At 42.6% G+C, this 6,888-nt stretch overlaps 1 protein-coding gene across 2 annotated transcripts in view; it reads right to left on the reverse strand.

Annotated features, from left to right (window-relative positions):
• Positions 1–3,818, reverse strand: part of ACVR1B (activin A receptor type 1B) — a 29,632-nt gene extending 25,814 nt beyond the window's left edge. The window contains exon 1 of one of the 2 annotated variants that reach the window (XM_015588630.2): positions 3,682–3,818. The gene's annotated coding sequence lies outside the window, so the exon portion shown is untranslated. The remainder of the gene's footprint in view (positions 1–3,681) is intronic. The other variant, XM_006904577.3, reaches the window with a different exon arrangement.
• Between the last annotated feature and the right edge of the window lie 3,070 nt (positions 3,819–6,888).

Consider the following 6,888-nt stretch of genomic DNA (forward strand, 5'->3'; position numbering starts at 1 on the left):
CCCAGTTTCTTTTGTAAAATGGGGATAAGAGAGCCTCAGAGAAGACCTGTATAGAGTAAATGATGTAACAGCGCTTAGCATAATGCTTGAATATATAGTAAACATTCAGTCAGTAAGAAGCTTTTATTACTACTGTCATCCCAGTCAATGAGAAGCATTTGAACTCTGCAGTTCTGTGGTTGCTCCAACAAGCAGAAGAAAAGTCAATTTGTGTATAAACTTCTAAAGGGCAAGGACAGACTATTTCCTCAGTATCCCTCTCAACATTCGGCTTGGTCCTGGATATTAGAAACGAACATTGATTGAATCTGAGTTAATCCTACCTACTACAAGTGCAGAATGTAATATACGAACATATACCAAGATAATAAATAAAGATTTGGGGTAAGACAGGTTCACCACAAATACTAAAGAAAAAAAAAATGCTTCAATTCAGATTCCTCAACTCAAACATCACGATCATCTAAAAAAACTATCTCCAAAGCATCCCAAATCTCCTCTCTTCTCCAAACACTCACAAGTATCTAGGAAAAGGTAACAGACAGATGAAAACCACATGTAGTCAAAGGACTTTTCATATCCAAGGTCCATCGATGGGATGGCTAAGTACCAGGTCTCAAGTACCTTCAAGCCTACCTTGAGATATTTCTTATTCTCCTCTCCTGCTTTCCTTCTCACCACATCACCATCCAACTCCACACACACACACACACACACACACACAGTTTTAAAACAGCATCTATTTACTATCTCACCGTTTCTATAGGTCAGAAGTCCAGGCACAATACGACTGGTAACGGCCACGGTTGCTTTCTCATACAAGGCTGGGACCTCTTTCAAGCTCACTGGTTGTTGGCAAACCCCACTGCCTTATGGATGAAGGACTGAGGTCCCCACTTCCTTCCTAACAGCCAGAGACTGCTCTAGTCACCCTGCAGTTCCTGACCACATGGCCTCATGGGCAGTTCACACATGGGTGTGTGCTTTTTTCTAAGCCAGTTGGAGCATCTCTGCCCTCTTCTGCAATCAGCTGAGAAAACTCTCTGCTTTCAAAGGGCTAGCATGATTAGACCCTGTCCACCATGATAGTCTCTCTATCTGAAGGTCAAATGACTTGGGACCTTAATTAATTACATCTACAAGTCCCTTCACAGTAGTACCAACATTCATGTTTAACTGGAAGAGGTGTGTATATACCAAAGGCCAGGAATCTTGGTTTATGGTTGGGCTATGGTTGGTAGAATCACCTATTGTCTATCTCACCTGCCAGAAGGTAAGCTTAGTGAAGAGAGGCATTTTTGTCTCTTTTTTTTCACTGTTGTATCCCTAGCATTTACAATAGTGCCTGGCAATACGATAGGTGCTCAATAAACATGTGTTAAAGAAATCTTTATATCACTACAATAGTGTTTCCCTCTCCTGCCATATAGACACACGTATATTTATAAATATATGTATTTAGTTTATTTACAGGCTTGAAATGGAATTTCTAACTGTATATATTAAAATTCTGGTTCAGTAAAACCATTTAGGAGTCCTTGGAATTTCATATAATTTTCTCTCTGCCACAATTATTTGAACGGCTTTAACGAAATATGGTTGATTCTTATTATTCATGGATTCCACATTTGTGAATCTGCCTACTTGCGAAAATTTATTTGTAACCCCAAAATCAATACTCTCGGTGCTCTCGCGGTCATTTGCGGACATACAGAGTGGTGAAAAGTCTGAATCACCTAATGCACATGTTCCAGCTTAGGCAGAACAAGGCAACACTCTACTTTCTTGTTTCAGCTCTCATACTGTAAATGTGTCCTTTTCATGGTCTATTCAGGGCCATGCTTTTTGCCTTTTTGTGGTTTTTTAACTGATTTCTCTGTATGTTAGTTAAGCTTCGTTCAGGTATGCATTATCATACTATTGGCCTTGAGTTCAATGTTAAATAATCGACAATGTATATTAAACGAGGAGTCTTTAAACAAGGAGTCATAACACAAGATTATGTACTGATCCGTTGATGAAAATGTTGTGAACAGTAACTCACAAGACCCGAACCCTGTATTTTTCCTAGAAGCAATGGTTCGGTATTCGCTAATTGTGTTCAAGTTGACTTTATGGAACATAACTGCCACAAATGAGATGACTGTTTTAGCCCCCTTTTACAGATGAAACAATGAAGTTAAGAGAGAGGTGAAATGGCAGCTCCTGGCAAACTCTAGCACATCATCTTGGGTTATTTTCTTCATAACACTCATGACTGATAATTGTGTATACTTATTTATCTTCAGTGTAAGCCGCTGCAATTTTAAGTTCCACGAAAGTTAGGCATTTAGGGATCTTTGTCTATCTTGTTCTCTGTTATTTCCCCTTGCCAAGAACTATGCCAAGCACATACCCAACCAAATGAATAAAGAATTCTCCGATATGTAATTGTGTAAATATTAGGAGTGAGTGATACTTTAAAGGGAAAGGCAGTTACTTTCCTTGTGTTAAATTCAAAATATTTAGCAACACAACTGCAGGCTTAAGGCTAAGTGGAGAGAGAAGAAAACCAAAAAGAACCGCAGAGCTGCATGAAGTGACAATGTCTCTGAAACCCAGAGCGTAGGTGATATCACCTGGGATGGAAACTTCACAGCTAAACTCTGGCAGCTCTATGGAGTAAGGGAAGGAAAGATTCACTCTGCAATAGTAGTTTTGTGTGGTGTTATATTTATCTATGATGGAGAAGCCAAGCAGGCAGAGCAACTAGACATGGGTAGAGATGGTGCCTCTGGAACTCAAGCTCGGATTAAACTGTGTGAGAGAGAAACTGAAGCCAGCAAAAACCAAGAGCATGTACTTGAACCTGGCCAGGAGGCAGTGCCTACAGAGTGAGAAATGCAAGTTAGACTGTGGGGTACTGTCAGGTTTGAGGAGCTGATTCCTTAAAAAGGTTTCGGCAATCCAAGCCCAGGAAGAACTGACAGGCTATGGATGCCTGCAGTACTTGTAGCAGCAGCAAGGCTGATGAGAAAGAAGACTCTAGGATTTTCTTTGTATAAATACAGAGAGGAAAAATGAGATAAGACCCTCTTACATCAACCCCTATTATAACAGACAAATAACACAAGAATTAAAGACAAAAAGGCGGGATTCCAGAATTAATGTTCACTGTTGCTCTGAGCAAAAACTGAACAGTAAATAATAAGAATTTCAAAATTGAAACAAAAGCCACTTCAGTATTTTAATTTAACCTTCAAAAATAAAGTAGATCTAAAGTGCCATTAACTGAGAATTCCATTCCACCTCAACACCATGTACTCCTGAGTTATTATGAGAACAGGCTGCACCACAATTCAACTCATGTTCCAAAATGCAACAAGCAGCTTCAACAGGACATGCTGAAAGCAGCAGCACGTCCCCTCACTTTCTGATTCATATTTTGGTAGCAAGGTTACAATTAGCTCACCGGTGGAGAATAAAACTATTTATAACACAGCAGTCCACCTGAAAGACACAATCATCTAAAAAGGTTTTCAGAGGAAAATGAAGTACCGCTTCTTCCTGTACTGACTGTAGGTTCCCAAGGTCCTTTTGGATGAAGTCCTCAGTCTAACCTTCCTGTGTTCACAGGCACATTCTGGCCACCTCTCAGCCTCCATGTTCTTATGTAACATTTACATAGAGCCATAAACATACCCAGAGTTGCGTAAGAATTAAAACATTGCCAAACCAATAAAACAGGTCACTCCTTCCAGACTGTCTTTGATTAGCACAGGTATGTTGCCCAGTCTACGATGTAAGAGCCTGTCAAAAGACAGAAATTAACTTGAGGAAATCTGACAGTCTACAAAAATGCACAAATAAGAAGAAATCAATCTTCTTCTATCAATCCTGAGAGTATGTTATTCTGCCCCATAAGATAAAAAGTAACCGAACAATGCTTGTTCACTGAAGTCAGAAACTATGTCTAAAAATACCTCCCAGCCAACTGGCTATCAGTAAGTCATTCTCACAAATGTCCCAATAAGAGTGACAGGGACTATGCCTTACTTTACAGAGGGAAAACTGAGGCAGTCACAGAAAGATTAAGTGATTGTTCAAGGACAACCTGTAAGGGATCGAAGTTCTGGGGCTATAAACCAGCCTCTTCCTACTACCTGGCTCTAACCTTTAACCAGAGTGGCCATTTTATTACATTTTAATCACATCTATTATTGCAAGAGCTCTTTTGACAAAACTAGTCAGAAATTCCCTTTTTCATTGCAAGAGTTCACTTTCACTGTACTTCAAATACACGTCCACGCAACAAAATTATAAGACTTGGCCTGAAATGAGTTTTTTAGTCTGCTCACAGAAATTCAAAATGTTCCTATCAGAACTTCACATGTCTCTCTTGTTGCTTTTGTCATAAGAAATGAATGTCATGTTCTCCTGGTACTAATGCATTTTTACATTTTTAAATACTAATGTGAAAATTCCAAAGCTAGGCCTTAAAACACAGTACACCTATCAACTGCATGCTATTTAAAACCTGGAACTCATTCTCCTTATCACTGGCCTTTTACAAAGTCGCGGTTAATTCACTAATTAACAGAAACACCTATTCCCTTGCTGTAGTTATGTCATGTCCAAGTACCGGGCATCACGGGCTGCCTGGCTCCGCCACTCTTCCAACCCACCTAGGGGAGCATGACAGAGGAAGTGCAGAGGAGGAAAGCAATCAACTTCTTGTTATCCCACAGCCTTTATTTTCCCAGAACTGACGTTTTACTTTAAGCCTTTTGCAACAGTGGTCTCTGTAGCATGCACCATTGGCAACTAGATGTGTCCCGGAAAAAACTGTAGCGTCTGGCCAAAAAGTTTAAAGGCCTTCGAGAATGTTTGCTGGACACACAATCTAATTTCCAATTTACCAAAAAAAGAAACTAATTCCCTATTATGACCACCCATCCTCACCCCAACAAACATCCGTTTTAGGAAAGTTACAAAAAAATGAACTCTGCCCCATTCAGAATCAGTTGGATTATCAATTAAACATTTTTAACTAGGCACACAACAACAAGAAAAGCCCCACAGACACTACACCAAATCAACAGAGAAATGGCTGTTTAAAATCTTGGATATAGTACAGACAGGATAAAAATTTCTATGGAAGGAATTTAAAGATTATTCATACACATATCAAATGACTACCTGAAGGCCAAGTCTCCTTACTGACTACCCCACTAGAGAAATAACATTACATGACACTTTCCAAAAAACATGACCCACAATAAGACCCAGCAAATGTTATTTACAAAAACCACAGTGTTACCACAAATGTTAGGCTGTGTTCATACACCTTCACCGTGTTGATCAGACCCACAGGCACATTACCGGTGCACAGGACAGCGAGACCCAAGAACACACACGAGGTGCTTAACAGAAGCATTAACTAGTGAACAAAGACCCCACTGCACAGGCTACACCACTGGGAACAAATATCAAAGCTGGAGATAATGAACTTGTTTTTGAGACTCCAAAGTGGGATGATGTCTTTTCTTGATTGTCTGGTTTATTAAAGAAGCCTGAACCCACCTGAGAATTATTATTTTTAGTGGCAAGGAGAGCCACAGAACACACACTTGATCTCCCATTGCTGGAAGGCTAGGGGCTGCTGAGAAGTCAAAGCAGCAGGCTTTGTACATCGGAGTGAATACAACCCTGATAGTCTCATCTCCCAGATCTATCCATGGGTCAATAATCACTTCAATATAACTGCCAAATATAACCTTCATCTATTACCCCAATGCCAAAACACATTTGAGACAGCTCTCTTAAATTAATTATTTTAGGTTTTCATCAGCTCTTCTCAGCCCTCCAAAGCCTCATAAACAACACACCCAGTTGAGGGTCCTACAGAAGGCACCCACCTCTATAGTGGGCAGGGAGGGGGTGGCATCAGGGAGCAGAAGGCTGTGGAGGTTGTAAGGTGAGAGGTGTGTGAGGGAGCAGGGACAGGGCTAGGAAGCGGGATGGTGTGGGAAGGTAAGTAAATACTGATCAGAGGCCCGTCCAGTGGTGGGATCTTTAAATCTTGGGGGTTGGAGGCGGGTTCTAGGATTTCACCTGAAAGGCATCCGCGAAGTGGGTAACTGAATGGGCCCCCTGGGGTGGGGGGCGGGGGGGGGAGGGGGAGGCGAGATGGAAAGCAAATACAACTAAATGCAGATTAACCATTCCGGAACTAGGTTTCCTAGGGTTAGAGAGATTCCAAAGGCAAGCTCCAAAACGGCTGAGGGGCCTGTTCGTCCCACTTCCTTCAAAGGGCTTCCACGGGGCATGTGTATTGGAGGTGGGGGGTTTGCCCCACTGAACTCAAGGGACCGCGCGAAGGGGAAATGTGACTCCCTTCCCCAAAACATGAGGGAGGAAGGAGAGGGAGGAAAAGAGAGGCCCCAAAGAGCAGGATCTAAAGGAAAGGTTAGAGACCCCTTCCCCTATCATTTGAGATGCGCAAGGACTCTCAGCATCAGGATACCTCGGAGAAGCAAAAATCCAATCGCCCCGGCCCTACAATCTTGGCGGGAGAAAAGGTGTCCCCCCAGGAGCATCTAGAGAGAAGGAATGATGACCCTCCCGCCCCTGGACAAGCAAAGGGAAAGAAACATGATCTTCAAATTTAGGGGAAAGAAACCTGCGTTCCCCTATACAGAACATGGGGGTGCTAGGAGCGCGACCCCAGAGAGCTCCATGAATCCAGCTCCGCCTGGAAGAGGACTCGGATCCCCAGGGGCCCGGCGTGAGCTCGGTCGCGGCTGAGCGGCCGAGCCTCGGGGTCGGAAGAAACCACTGGGGGTCATCCCGACTCCTCCGCGCCCCCCGCCCGGCCATATTGTGCGCGTGGGGAGGGGGCGCGCTGTA

Source organism: Pteropus alecto, unplaced genomic scaffold (assembly GCF_000325575.1).
Source record: "Pteropus alecto unplaced genomic scaffold, ASM32557v1 scaffold220, whole genome shotgun sequence".
Lineage (NCBI taxonomy): Eukaryota > Metazoa > Chordata > Mammalia > Chiroptera > Pteropodidae > Pteropus > Pteropus alecto.